A 15,924-nucleotide genomic window follows, 5' to 3' on the forward strand; every position below is an offset into this window, starting at 1 on the left:
CTCATTCATTAAGGGCTTAGCACGCCTCTCTTTCTCTCAGTTGATCAAATTTTTACAAATTCCGAGGAATTCCTTCATCTTTGTTTTCACCACAGTGTTAGAAAAAGTTTTAAAAACTTAGGTCAATGCAATGAGTTCAAGGCACAGAAAAGACACAGTTCTGATCAAATACTGCCATCTCAATCAAAACTTCTGGCACAACTGGCACACAGCAAAGAAAATACAAGAGCGTGAAAATTACCGCTGTTCCCTTCAAATTTGTTGGTGTAATTGGCTCCAAGCAAGAACAGACTGAAACCAAAACGAAAAGACAAACACAAAACAAAATGGTGATGCCTGAGGTAACACCCCCGGAATCACCCGACCTTTGTACAACAGGACTAACTCGATACAACAAGACAGACCCTTAATCAAGAAGACTGACTCGGGACAATGAGACAGACTCAAAACAAAACTACAGAATTGACTCAACACCCAAGTCAGAAACTACAAAACTAGCATTCGCAAATGCCCAAAATAGTGCGTGCCATACGCCACATCCGAGGTAAACCGCACGCCGCCCGTAGGTGGTCGAACCCCTGATCACATACTTGCATTATCCTCGAAATCTACCAACCTAGTGGTGACAGACTTTGCCGAGCTTGGAGGGAGGATGACTTCATTGTCAATCAAATCTTGCACTTCGTGACGAAGACGGAAGCAGTTGTCGATGCTGTGACCGGTTTGTTGATGGTATGCACAGTACTGGGTACCATCATGCGTAGCTGGAAGGGGACTCGGGAGAGGCCAAGGCTCGAGGGGTTTGAGATACCCTTTTTTGACGAGGATTTGAAGCGCCTTAGACAAAGGCATGTAGAGGGCATGGAAGACCCTGCGACCTCGGGGCAGATACTTCGAGGTTTGCTGACTTTTGCTGGACGCACTCGAAAAAGGGTCGGCAGGTGCTGCCTTGGCTCTCTGATCTTTTCCAGGTGTAGGGTTAGGATTGGAATGAACTGTTCTGGTACGACGGTCCCCATCTCGATTTTCCCTCTGGCTTAAACTGCTCTCGGCCTGAGTGGGGAAGATGTTATCCACAGTTTTTATAGCAACAACGAGAACCTGCTGTTTATTCAATCCTCCGGCTTTCAAAGCCTCAACAGCCTACAGGAGTTGTTCGTAGGGATCAGTGTCCACCTTCATCTTGTTCTTACCACTCGCCTCGGCTTGGTAGAAGGTTTGAGTTGCTGGATCAGAGTGGAGCCCCGTTGTTGTCCACATGCCATTGCCAGAACTTGGGATGGCTTCAGGTTGGCTAAGTTCGATTACAATTCGTCCCAGTAGCGGGGGCTCCTCCGGTATGAAGTTCCCGGCATACGATGTGGTTGGTGGCGGAGCCGACATTCCGTAGGCTAGATCAGCCACGGATCTCTGAAGGTCACCAATCATTCCCATCAACTCAAACGTGGTGGGCTCACGAGCTTGAAATAACTGGGGTGTCCAGACCGGGTGCGCGGCAGGTGACCTAGGTGGGTGTGGTACTTCAACGTCGGTCTTACCCTGCAATGTGATTCCTTAGTCTATTGCGGCTGCCATAACCACAATTTCTTCTGAATTTTGCGTCATCACGAGTCTGTTGAACTGAACAGAGGTGATGTGACTGGTGACTGACGGATCAGATGGATCGGACTGGTGACGGACGGATCAGATAGACCAGATTGTTGATTGACGGATCTGATGAACCGGTGACTCTTTTCCTGTCTTGCCTCAGCAAAGGAGAACACTAGTTGTTCTGAACCGAGTCTCTGAACTGAAAGAGAAAACATGCAGCATCTCAGCCCATTCCCACCAATACAGACATGAACATAACTGAATAATTGCATTCGACCACTAATCACTGTTCCCAAAATTACTGCCCCCAAAACTGAATCTGATACCCGCAGATATAACTGATTCCCAAAATACTGAACTGGTGCCCGCAGGCCTGATGCCCAAACTTGCAAACTGATACATGTATTCCTGTAAAGACGCACTCTAAAGCACATAACAAACAAGTGAGAGCCAAAACATCCCCTATGTTGGGGTAGGGTTTCCCTGTCCTATTTTGTCAGGAACTAGGGTTTCACTATGCACGCAGTGGTTTCAATCAACCTATGATCGGGTAAGCAACCTGTCCTAGTTTGGAATGGTCAATATGGATTTCGATATGCACTAGGTCGAATGGTCGAAAAGGGTGCCCCAGTAAAACCGGGGTTTGTGTTCCCGTCGTGGCAGAGTCCGCAACCGGTCAGCCTTGTGGCACGCTTCGCAAAGCAAGCCTTCGGCAAACCATTCAGGAATAGCATACGGCAAACACGGTGTCCTAGGCACACCAATGCAGATGCAATGCAAAGAAACACATAAGTGCAGTCAAAACCAGATATCATGAGTTCGAGTCAAGTTCTCTAAATCCCCAGCAGAGTCGCCAGAAACTGTAGACGCGCCCGAGGAGGGCCTCACGCTACAGTTCGGACTCGATTTGTCACGGTTCTTAATCTTGAACCAAAGAGTCCAAATCCGGCAAATCGTTTTGAGAAAACAGATTTTTAGAAAAGAAGTGCCAAACATGGACTGCTTTGCCAGATACAGAGTCGCCACCTAAATATTTTTAATGGGGGAATTTAGGAAACCCTGACTCGTTGCCTAAGGCCACATGTCCATCATCACCAAAGTTGCCTCGGCTCAGGAACTTGGGTACGATTGGGGAAGGTCACTTCGTGAGCACCCCCGCTCGCCCGATCAAAGATCGGCCTCTACTAACCATGATATCAAGTTTTGAAAACATTATGTGTTCTTATTCTGGTTATTAGCCTAGATTTACTATGTGATGCGCACAACATACAAGTATAGACTGGGTCGCCCGAATTGGAACAAAGCATTTCATGTTTGTTTATTTGAAAATGGTTTGATGGTGCTACTTGCAAGTAGGCTAAGACGTGGATTTGCCACCCTCAGGTGGGCTTCGAAAAACATGATTTTGCCACCATCTAGTGGGCTTAAAACACACATTTTAACGAATTGCTCCAACTCAAATAACCCAACCTTCACCCACAGGCATTCAGGCAGATATATCACATAAGCATATAGCCTCATGGTAAGCATGCTATCATGGTAGTCACTCACACGCATGCAAGGATACTAAAGCATAAAACTTACCGAGTACTCCAAGCCAAAACCGAAGCTAATTAGAAATCCATGCATGATCCTAACTATACAGAAATGCCTAATGCAACACATGCAAGATGCAACTAAGATAGGCTCGACTATTCCAAAGATGGCATGCGAAATGCTACAACTAACAAGTATTCAACTCGAAATTGAGATACAATGCAGTTAGTATGATGCGCCGAGCCCGGTGCATGCAAAACAGATGAATGAATGCAAACATGCTATCATACTGTATGCTAATTGAAACATGCCCTAATCTAACCATCATAAGCGGGTAAATAAAAAGGAGAAAGGCGTGGGGTTGGAAGACATACATCACACACACGCACACTTATTACAGTTGTGACCTCACTCGAAGGGTCCGAATAAATAATACAGTCCCAAATAAATATAAAACCCTAATTAATTAACAAATTAATCTATGAAAGCAGTAAATTGGCATGCAAATCCATGGACTGCCTCAGCTCTGTTCAGAATGATGGATGATGCATGCTTGAGTCGCCTTGCGTGAAAATCCACTGCGATGCCCCAGTTTGCCTCAGTTTGTAATTGTTCTCGGGATGCGTACCAAGCTCCGGAAGGCTGCCGATTTTTGATTTGCTACAACAGAGAGCAACAAAGGGGCATGGCAAAGTATTTTCACATATGTATGCATTATTACTCTTCAGGGAGTGTAGTCCTCGATCCTCGTGCTACCAATCACGCATCTCGATGCATGATGGCCGAGGAGTCGATTAGCACGACTCAATATGAAATGAATGCACATGTGGACACAACAAGGCCTAAACTCCATCATGGGTAATCCGGAATGTCGGCGACAGGGAATTGAGACACGTTCCATCACTCGGAGTACGAAACGTCCCTCATTTCCCGTGCTTGGGCTAACTCCTATCCCAAGCACTATGCAATATGAATGACATGCATGAATGCAATCCTAACATGCAACCTAGCATACGCAATGCTATGAAATGGCATACACATTGCATGATGTAACGAGGCATACACAATGCTCTAGCATACAACCTAGCATACACAATGCTATGAAATGAAACGGCATACACAATGCATGATGGACTTACATCAACATGAGTGGACCTCATCCACACTCACATCAGTAGCCATTAGGTGAAAATGGGACTATCGAAATGCGTGCACACATGCACGCAAACCGATGACTGATCCTAGGCATAACATGCGACTCTAAGAAGGCATGGCATGGGATGCAAGGTGGCATACAAACTCACAAATTCCAACACTGAAATATGATGCTAAACAGCCCCGAAACATGGAAAAATGGCACCCGATGCATGAGATGAACCCCGAAACTTGAAACTAGGCACATGGAATGACTTATAGCTATACAAAGCATGCATTATTTGATCATGAAGTCTAAAGACAGAGCCAAGGCAGTCCCAAAACATGAACATTTCCAGTTCAAAGCATGGCCAAAAGATGCTAGCAAGATGGACTAAAGAAGCATGGAACTTTGACTAGCAAACATGAGTTATATGGAAAGTATAGGATGCACATGGAATCTTACCAAACCTGAAAAAATCAGTGAATAAAACATGTGAAGATATGCCCAAATAACCATGGAGATACAACCAATACGTTCAAAAATGATGAGCTCCTTTAGAGGGCCATGCAATGGATTATTAAGCACATACAAGGTGGACACTTAGCATGGCATAAGAAACTATGAAAATCAAATATGGTAGTCTTAGAACTCACCAAATTGGCCCGGGAAAGTGACTTCAAAGCATGCAAGATAGGTTCTCTTTGGAAGGCCAAAAATGACCACCAAACAAGTCAAGGTGAGAGGGGGTCCCCCTCTCTGATTTGGAGGCTCAAAATAGTGTGCTAGCCACTGAAAATGCACTGGATTTCAGTGGCTAGAAGGCCAAACCAAGCATGCAACAAGAGCTTAGGTGTAAGGCTCAAAATAAGGGACAATGAAGCATACAAGGAAGCATATGACATCAAACAAGAAAATTTCCTTAATAAAACATAAAGATGATGTCAAAAGGGGCCTTTTTCCATTTTATAACAAATCTCAAAACTGAAGCAAAGAGCCCTTTAACAAAGTTGAAGAGGGGATCAAAACAAGGCACTTTACAGTTTATATCAAGTCTCGAAAATAAACACAAGTGAGGCTAAAACAACATGAAAGAAAAAGGCCTAAGAGAGGGATAAAGAGACAAGTGGTAGCAGCTGGCCTCAAAGAGAGGAGAGCCCTTCAACAAAGTTGAAGAGGGGCTCAAAAAAAGACATTTTACAGTTTATGACCAAGTCCAAAACAGCTCACAAATAAGACTAAAATACCATGCAAAAATAGGCCTAAAAGAGAGATTAAACACAAAGGGTAACGAGAAGACCTCAAACCAGCAAAAAGTCCTTGATCAAACATGAAGAGGAGCTCCAAATATAACTATTTACAGTTCAGGTCGGAGCTCAAAAATATAAGCAAAAGGGGCTAAGATATAGAACAAAATAAGGCAAAAAAGAGAGAGAAGAGGACTCACCCTTGTAGCACAAGTCTTCAGCAGCTTTTGGACCAAGGAAAGGTGCTCCTAACCTCTGAAAAACAGCCTCAAGTTGCTGGAATGGAGTGTGGAGGTTGTAGGCTTGGAGGTGGTGTGTAAAGGGTGCATGAACCTTAGGGTTTGGAGGGTTGAATGAGAGATATAGAGGGTGTATGTATCAATGCCTCAGCTGGTTTTTTGTAACCTTTAGAAATGAAAGAGGGGTGCTGGTTATATAGAGGGAGAGGTGTGAAGAAAAGGGTGGAAAAATGAATTCAAATTTCTCCCCCAAATGGGCTGACCCTCGGGCAGGGGTCTGGTGCAAAATAGCTGGCATAGCTTTAATGTACCAGGGGAGAGAAGAATGGTCGGCTAGGTTCAAGAGGTTCAGGTGGTCGGCCGGCCATCTCCCCTGGCCGGCCGGCCAGGGGTCAAAAGGGTCAATCAAAATTGATGGCCGGCCACCCCAAAAAAGTGGCCTTCCATGTGTGCACAACACAAATATGTGGTCAAAACCCAAAAAATGTATACCAGAAGAGAGAAAAGCCAACTTTTAAGAGGGGTTCAAAAGGGTCAGAGACAATTACTGGCCGGCCTATTCGTATTGGTGGCCTCCCAGGTGTGTACAACACAAATATGGGGTTTAGGGCTAAAGAAAGTGGCCCGGGAGTGGTCAACATTAGCTTTCTAGTGAGGAAAATGGGCGACAGAGAGCGATGAAGAAATAAAACTGGCTTTTTAGAAAAATTGCTGGCCTCCCACCCTCCTACAGGCTTTCTAACAATGAAAATAAGGTCTCCACCAAAAATGAACCAAAACGGATGCAAAATGGAGGTTCGGGGACCGAAACACGCGGCCTGGGGCCCCGAAAATGGGCTGTTAAGCACCGAAGGTGGCATTCGACCACGAAGTTGGTCTTTCGGGCCACAGTGTTCCTCAAAAGGGAGGAAATAAGGTGTATAGAAAAAATCGGAGCAAACGGAGGTGGTTAGGCGGTCCCGAACCGAGGCACACGGCCGTCGGCTCCGGAAAAAATAAAAAATAAAAAATAAAAAAAGAAAAACGGAAACCGGGCTCCAAACATGAAAAGTGGCCTACGACCATGAAATGTAGCCTACGGCCAGTGATAGATGATCTATGAGACCTCTCCCTCCCTTCGAAAAGAGAAAACAGAGAAAACAGAGCCTGGTTCGCAAACCGAGGCAAGGCACGAAAGAGTCCAGAAGTCCGGAGGCAAGGCTTGCAGCAGGGACTCTGAAACTTCTGAGCGAGCACAATATGCAATATCAACGAGCGCTCAATCAGTGACTTCTGAGTCTTAAGGTCAGTCAAAAATGGGGTGTCTATAGTAATCACAGCCAGTGGTACAATTTGGCTCATTCCCTCCAGTGCCAGTTAATATGGTTTATGTGCTACCTCAAGAGTTTCAAGCTGAGGAGGAGAACCAAGAAGGCTAGGGGGATGACTCCATTCCAATTTCTAGAAGGGATTCACATGCCAGCATGGTTCAAGATGAATCTGAAGTGGCCAAGCCCATAGAAACTGATTAAGAGAGTGAAGAGGTGAGCATCAACCTCTCATACCCTTTCGAGTACCCTACAATTTCCATAACCCAATATGTTAAGCCCCTGTACATTAAAGCTTATTTTGATGGGATACAAATGAATAGAGTGCTGGTGGACAATGGGCCAGCAGTGAACCTACTTCCAAGGTCCTCTTTGAAGAAGTTAGGGAAGAGAAACCCTAGGTTGATCCCAACAAGCACAACCATTGATGGTTTTGCTGAGAGGCAAGCAGATGGCTCAAGATATTTTGTCTATCAACCTGAGTGTGGGAACTAGAGACTATATGACCACATTCTTTGTTATAGACAACAATGTCAAGTATAATGCTTTGCTTGGTAGGGATTGGATCCACACGAACAAATGTGTGGCTTCCTCTCTACATCAGAAGATAATGATAGCACTGTGTAATAGGGAAACAGAGGAGATCAATGCCGGTCAATAGCCCTTTATTGCTTGTGAGGATTTTATAGAGGCTAAGCTATACACTGAAGGGGTGGTACCACTCAGTGTGTTGAGGAAGTCTGATGAAATAGCCGAAGTGATGGTTGATAAAGAAGTGGCACGCCTGAAGCATCTAGTACAAGAGAGTGTTGATGAAGAGTTCATCACCAAAGATAACAATGACGCCTGGTTGCAGGCAGAAGGATCAAGACTAGGAAGCCAAACCATTGGCTTTAATCAAATTTTCAGCATTGGACGTAGAATCAATAGTCTAGAAGGTGCAGGAAGAAGAGAGAGAAGCCATGATAATTGGTTGTAGTCAAGAGCAACAAAAGGCCAGACCTTTGGCTCTTGGTAAGTACTGTGCATTAGACATTAAAATAAAAGTCCAGGAAATACAAAAAGAAGAGGTTTTGTGGACAGATTTTGTCTATGAAGAAGAGAGTAGGGATGTTGAACCGGAAAGGATAGAGGTAGAACCAGATGAAAGGGTTGCTTCGAAGATAGAGGAAGTCAAAGGGAAGGGAACATTGATTACCCAAGTGCAAGACTACTTGGAAGAAGTCAACCTAGGTGAAGGTTCATCGTAATAACCTACCTATATCAATGCTTGGTTAGATCCTAATAAAAAGAACCAATTATTGGTTGTCCTGAAACAATATAAGAATTGTTTTTCTTGGTCTTATAATAAATTGCTTGAGTTGGACAGATCATTAGTAGAACTTAGGCTCCCAATGAAGCCTATTTTAGGCTATACAGGTAGAAACCAAGACGGATGAGTCCTGAAGTGGTTCAAAAGGTGAAAGAGGAGATCGTTAGCCTCCTTAAAGTAGGCTTCATTAGAACAACCAGGTATGTTGAATGGTTGTCTAATATTGTGCCTGTGGTAAAAAAGAATGGCAAAATGAGGGTATGCATCTATTTCAAAAACCTGAATTTAGAAACTCCAAAAGATGAGTACCCCATGCTTACAGTTGATTTATTGGTGGATAGTTCAGCAGAATACAAGATTTTGTCTATGGTGGATAGGCATTCTGGTTACAACGAGATCTGCATAGCAGAGGAGGATGTCCACAAGACAGGTTTTAGGTGTCTTGGAAACATCGACCCCTTTAAATATGTTAAGATGCCATTTGGATTAAAGAATGCTGGAGCAGCATATCAGACAACTATGAACACTATCTTCCATGATCCCATTGGAGGATACTTAGAATGTTACATTGAGGATATTGTTGTGAAATCTCAGCCTATGGAAGAACATCTGGTTCACTTGACAGCAGCCTTTGAAAAAATGAGAGAATTCAAGCTAAAACTTAATCCTCTCCAATGTGCTTTTAGTGTATCAATTAGAAACTTCTTGGGGTATGTAGTACATGAGAAGGGAATACAAATTGATCAGAATAGAGCCGAGGCCATTATTGAGGCCAAACCTCCATCATGTAAGAAAGAATTGCAAAAATTCCTTAGTTAGGTTAATTTCCTTCGAAGGTTTATTTCTAACACTGCAGGACAAACTAAATTATTTTCTTCTTTGTTAAAGCTGAAAAATGAAAAAGAATTTGTGTGGACAATTGAGTATCAAATTGCTTTCGAAGGAACCAAAGCCTACTTGGCCAAGCCTCAAGTGTTGATGCCATCAAGGAGAGATAAACCTTGAAGTTATACATTGTTGTAGTAGAAGATTCATTGGGAGTTTTTCTAGCTCAGGACAATGAAGAAGGCAAGGAACAAGCAGTTTATTACCTTAGTAGGTTTTCAAATTCTTGTGAATGTAAATACTCAGCTGTACAAAAGTTGTGTTTAGCACTGTACTTTGCAGTAATAAAATTAAGATATTACCTTTTGCCTACTATTGTCTGGGTAATTGCAACCACATATTTGGTTAAGTATATGTTATCTAGATCTATACTAAGAGGAAGAATTGGCAAATGGATATTAGTTTTATCAGAGTTTCATCTAGAATATGTTCTCCAAAAAGTAGTAAAAGGACAAGTTTTGGCTAACTTTTTGGCAGATCATCCATGTCAAACAAAAAGCCAAGAGGTATTGGATCCTGGTATGGTTAATGTTGAGCCATGGCAAATGTGGTTTGATGGATCAAAAGCCAATGGCCTAATTGGAATTGATGTTATGATTAAGTCACTACAGGGGATAGAAACCACACATGGTTTCAGAGTTGATGAAGCTATTTGTTCGAACAACCAAGCTGAGTATGAAGTTTTGGTAATGGGACTTGAGATACTTATTGGATACCAAGCTCATGCGATTGATGTATTTAGAGATTCTCAATTGATAATCAACCAAGTAAAAGGAATTTTTAAATGCCAAAGTACAAGCATGTTACCATATTATGTTGTCGCATTGCATTTCCTTTCTTAGTTTCAGATAGCCAATGTGACTTATATCCCAAGATTCATGAATCACAAAGCCAATGATGTAGCTCAGAGGGCTTCAAATTTTAGAAGAAGGGGTGACACCCAAGTAAACCTAAGCAACATATCAAAAGTTAATACCACCTTTCGCTAAAAAGGCTATCATGGTAGAAGTTAACTAAAATAACTTACAAAAGCATCATTGGAGACATCCAATCATTCAATTATTAACTAGTCCTTCTTCGAAGGCCAGCAAAAAGATTAAATCGCAGTCAATGAGATTTATAGTATATGGGAATGCTCTTTACAAAAGAGGGGTAGATGGGCTGCTGTTGGAATGTCTAAGGCCAAAAGAGAACTGCTGTGTCTAAAGTGCATGAAGGCATTTGTGGTGCCCATCATCCTGGTGTGAAGATGAGATGGTTTCTTCGAAGGGATTTCTATTATTGACCAACCATCCTTAAAGATTATATGAAGTATGCAAAAGGATGTTGGGCATGCTAGAAGCATGGCATGATAAGACATTCACCAATAACTGATTTACATTCAGTTGTGAAGCCTTGGCCATTTAGAGGATGGGCAATGGTTATGATAGGAAAAATATATCCACCCTCTTCGAAGCAACATTGTTTCATTGTAATGGCCACAGATTACGTCACTAAATGGGTCGAAGTTAAGCCTTATAAAGCTGTGGATCAGACTGAAGTTATTGGATTTGTCAAAGAATTAATCCATTGGTTTGGTATCCCACAGGCCATAACTGTGGATAATGAGACTGTGTTTGATGGGAAGATGATAAGATCTTTCATAGTAGAATTTGAAATTAGTCTTATTAATTCCACCTCTCATTATGCATAAGCAAATGGTCAAGTTGAATCATCTAACAAATCCTTCGAAAAAAGAATACAAAGAGTTATGGAAGACAATCCCAGGGATTGGCATAACTTGTTGTCAGATGTGTTATGGGCTTATAGGACATCTCCAAGGTCAAGTACAAGAAGAACTCCTTATGCCTTAGTATATGGACATGATGTAGTGTTGCCAGTAGAAATTAATATCAAATCCTTGAGAATAAAATGCCAAGACCAGTTAACTACTGAGCAATATCATTAGAGCATGTTCTTGGAGTTAGAATGTAGATAAAGCTAGAGTTTTGGTATTAAATATTATTCTTTTCCAAAAGAAAAGGGCAGCCAAAAGCTATAACAAGAAAGTCAAACACATTAGCTTTGATAAAGGAGATTTGGTATGGAAGACAATACTGCCAATAGGAATTAAGAGCCATAAATTTGGCAAATGGTCACCTAATTAGGAGGGACCATACCAGATTCATAGAGTCCTGCCTGGGGGAGCCTACCATCTGAAAAATCTTAGTGGTTATGTACATCCCAAGAAAATCAATGGCAGATATTTGAAGCCATATTATCCAATTCGGTCGGAAGCACAAGGAGTGTAAGAAGTGCTAAGCAAGAGTAATAAAAGAAGCATTGAACACTTAGGAACATGTACAATAAGGATTTTCATATCACAAAAATTTAAGTGCATGAAGCCATAAATTGGCCCAAAAATCAGTACAATGTTTCAGCTGTTCCCTTTCAATTAATTCTCTACTCTTAAGGAATTAGAACAACTGCATGGCTGTAACCATCTCTGGCCTTTTGTCACCTAGCCCTTGGTTGGTGTTCTGCAATCTTTCAGCATTTCGATCCAAGGCTAGGTTGACGACTGCCAGTTTCTCTTCCAGTTGTGCCTTCCTCTACAAGACTTGAGTTTGAAGTTGAGAGGCATAGGAGTGTTGTCCCTTTAACTCGAACATTTCGGCATGTATTTGGGAGACAAACTCCTTATTCTTCAGTAGCTTCTCTTTTGCAGCCTTGGCCATGTGACAAATGTTGATGTAAAAATCTATAGTGGCTGTTACCTAGGATAAGTGGCTTGCGACGGCCATATTGGATTGCTCGAAGACTTTACAACATTTAAGGAAACCATTTTTGATAATAGGCTTTTGTAGGGCTTCAAATGGAATCCTTGAGAATGATTTCAGCAAGTCCAAGCAGCTGCCTAGGTCCACCTCAGGTAAAGAAGGCTCTCTAGCAGTAGAAGAGCTCTTAATAATCTCCAAAAGGGGGTCAGCAAGGATCAATGGCTCCGTCTCACTAATGGCTGCTCGAGCTGGTGAAGATATATCGAATAAGTTAGCCAATTGGGCCTCCAAGATGTCCATCTCTTCCTCTGACATTAGTAGTATAGAGGAATCACTAAGTGAAGGAAGAGATGGCAGCATGGGGATAGGAGAAGGAGTGGAGCATTCCCTAGTAGTATCTATTGTCCTGGCTACCAGTAAGTCAAGAGAAGATAGATTGGAGCTGGATAGTAGGGAGGAAATTGGTGAGCTTGAACTGCCAGTGTCATCTTTGGAGGTACTAGCTGCCACTAAAGAAGAAGCAATAAATGGGGCTTTCTCAGGTGATAGTGGTGTAGCCAGGACTCTAGGATAAGTCTGCAGAGGTGACGCCATTAAGAGCAACGGCAAGTTTGAAGGGTTGAAAAGGCCAGGAGAGAGGGAAGATGGAATGTTTGGCCTTAAGGAAAAAAGAGAAGAAGGCAGGGGGAGTGTAGAGCCAAGAAATGAAAGCATTATCTGGAGGGGTTCTACACTCATTGGCGCTCCAAGGTTAACCTCCCCTTTTTCCCTTTAAAGTTACCTTTAGTTCTGAGGTGGTTAAGAAGGGTCCCTCATCCCTAGTTAAGGTCGAAGAATGCAGTGTTGAATGAGGAGGGACTGAAATGGCTGCAGCTGCATTTCAAAAAACAAAGGGGAAATGTTAAATGTTTGATAAGTTTTGGAGAACCGAATTGATAAATGGGATTTAGAAGAATTACCAGCTTCAATGGTAATGGTTGGAGAGCTGCGAAGGGTATAATGTTTAGTAGTTTTACTCTTCCTCGCAGTCTCCCTTTGTATTGCATTAGCAGCAGTAGTTTCTTCCTTTAGTATTTGTTGCTACCTCTTTTTTTCAAACCTCTAAAAGACAATAATCTCTTTGGATTGTTCTTTATCCATTGCTTTGGTAGTTGCCTCATGGGTGGAGTCCACAATAAGGTCATTAAGAGAGAATGTCTTCTTGTTCTTCTTCCTTTTTAACGGTGTTTCTTTTTCTATTTCTTCCTCTTCTTCTTCTAATTGAGCCTCAGGTACCTCCTCTTCAGGGACAAGAAAAATTTTTCTTTTCTTCTGTTGTTGCTTACCCTTGAGAATGTTCAAGGCTCGAGTCCTTTGAGGAGAAGCCTCTTGTGAAGCTCCTGCACAAAATACTAAAGCTATAAGTAAACAAACAAAGCATCATACAAGGAAAGAGGTAAAGGAGACAGTGTGTATACCTTTCTTCAAAGTGGCCCCAGTGACTCTAGGAGGAGGAGATGAAGCAGCAGGAGCAAGAATTGGGATAGTAGGAGCAATGGAGGAGTTGATAGTATCCCTAGTCTTCTTGGGCTTGCCTTGAGAGGGCATATCTAGCCCTACCAGCAAATCCTTGGGGGAAATGGCCAAGTGCACTTCCATGTTGGCTGCTCACCAAATTTGATATCTCTTCAGTCCATTGCCTCATGCGATGAAAGGAGAAAATTCAAATTCAATAAAATCTTGTATCAGCTTGGAGGTTGCTTCATCCAGCTTGGGTCTATGCGTTTTCAGCTCTCTAGTTGCAAGATTTGGATTAGAGAGGCTGTAGAGAGGGACAGGAATCCACTGAGTAAGCCCAAATTGCCTAGTGAATCGGGAAAGGCAGTAGGCTTCATATATGCATTTGTTGGCTCAAGGATTCCAGGTGCCAACAAAAAGCTCCCTTAGAGTTAGAATAGAGGCCCACATATCTTTGTGTTAAGGACTGGAGCAGGTCCAATCAGCCAGAAAGGTTCTCAGTCATGGTTGCTCTGTGTTGGCTGCGAAGGGGTAGAAGAAGGTGGAAAGAGCGGAAGCTGGAAGTTGATAAAAAAAAGGAAAAGTAGAAGGCGAAATTGAAGGGATAGATGAAAACTCTGGCAAACTTCACTCCATAGGTGATAGGATCTTGCACCAAGAATTTTAAACATTTGGAGTGTAGGTTTGTGAAGTATGCAAAAAGCCAAAGTTGGAGTACCCAGAATGGGCCTCCTTGGTTAACATCCGTGGGCCTCTCACAGAATTTGGAATAGACTCTATATACATGACCCAGGACATAAGAAGCTAAGGCTATCATTGAAGCAAGAGCTTTGGGAAGAGAAGCAAATTCAGGCATAATCCTCCGAGAAGAGGTACAAAATAAAGATTTGCAAAGCCAGTATAGGAGAAAATAAAAGAACTGTCGGTCTGCTATATGGCCTCTTTCTTATTTTCAGAACTCGCAAAATCACTAAAGGAAGAGTTCAGAGGGGGAATAGAGAAGGGGATCTTAAGATTGGGATAGTTTGGACCGAAAGGGATACCAACAAGTGAAAACCCTAAAAGATGGCACGTATCAAGGATAGTAGGGGCCATCATGCCACACAGAAATTGAAAAAATTTGAAAGTTGGATTCCAAAAACAAAGTGCAGCAGGTATGAGAAAAGAGTCTTTGGGAATAGCAAACTTAGCTAGTCCAAGGGCATCGAGGAGACAAAGTTCTTGGAGGTCCAACATCCTGACAAGAACAACTCGATCATACCATTCCTCCCATTCTAGCCTCAATATGGGCTAGTAGTGATGAGGCCAATTTATCCTCCAGCTTCCCCTCGTAAATGAGAGAGTGATCCTCTAAACGAGGATATAGAACAAGAAGCTGAGCTGGGGCCTCCCTGAAGATATGTCCAAGGACGAACTTCCCTTGAGCATGGTGACGGGGAATGAAGATACGTCCATCAATGACACTTCATTAACCAGTTTTGTACTTCTCACACCCTTCTTTGATACACCCCCTAAAAGCCACTGACTGGTTCACATGCTCGATGGCCAGTACTTTTGAGGAAGAAGAAGCCATCAATGAAGAGTTGAAAGGAGGGTGAGGAGAGTAAGTATGAGAAGGGTAAGAAGTTGCAGTCGGAAGCAATACGAAATGAAATGGAAATTTTGTACAAGTAAATAGGAAAAGCACAAGAAGATGTGGTTTTTAAACACTTTTTGTCCAAGAATTACCCATTTAGCCCAATGGGTCAAATAGACCCAGGTCAATTATGTGTCTATTTTGGACCCATGTGGAATTAAAGCCTTTATTTTAAAACAAAAGGGGTCCTGAAAACACAACAAAAAGTGTATCTTTTAAGAGAACTTTTTGAGAGGAAAACACATTTCAAATACTTAGATTGGCTTCAAGAACATGTAGTTGGCTTCGAAGCCTGTTTTTCAAATACTGATCTGGGCTTCAAAAGCAAGTAGTTGGCTTCAAAGCCAGTTTTATACTTTAAACTCAAGAATAGCTGAGGTTTGTTTACTTCGAAGGTCTTGGGGGTATGCTTTTAGACTTTCCATAAAAGGAAATTTCCTTTGAGGGAGTTTTTAAAGTGTTTTGTATTTAGAATATGGTTCTGGCCTGACCTTTTGGATTTCAAAATAACTAAGCACTATAAAGCCAGTACTCGGTCAAGTAATGTGGAAATTTCAAAGACCAAAGGATTTACCCATACATGAAAGTACTTTTCTGAACTTTCTGCTAAATAAGTCCATTCGAAGACAAATATTGTCATTATGCAGGAGAAATTCCATGCTTCGAAAACACTTAAAACAGGCTTCAAAGTAATATTGGTTAATTTGAAGCTGCCATTGGAAATATTATATGAATGAAATAAGGAAAAAGGTCAGGCAATTGGAATATGAAAAACCCCATT

This window comes from Camellia sinensis, chromosome 9 (genome assembly GCF_055761805.1).
Source record: "Camellia sinensis isolate YWXY chromosome 9, ASM5576180v1, whole genome shotgun sequence".
Classification (NCBI taxonomy): Eukaryota; Viridiplantae; Streptophyta; class Magnoliopsida; order Ericales; family Theaceae; genus Camellia; species Camellia sinensis.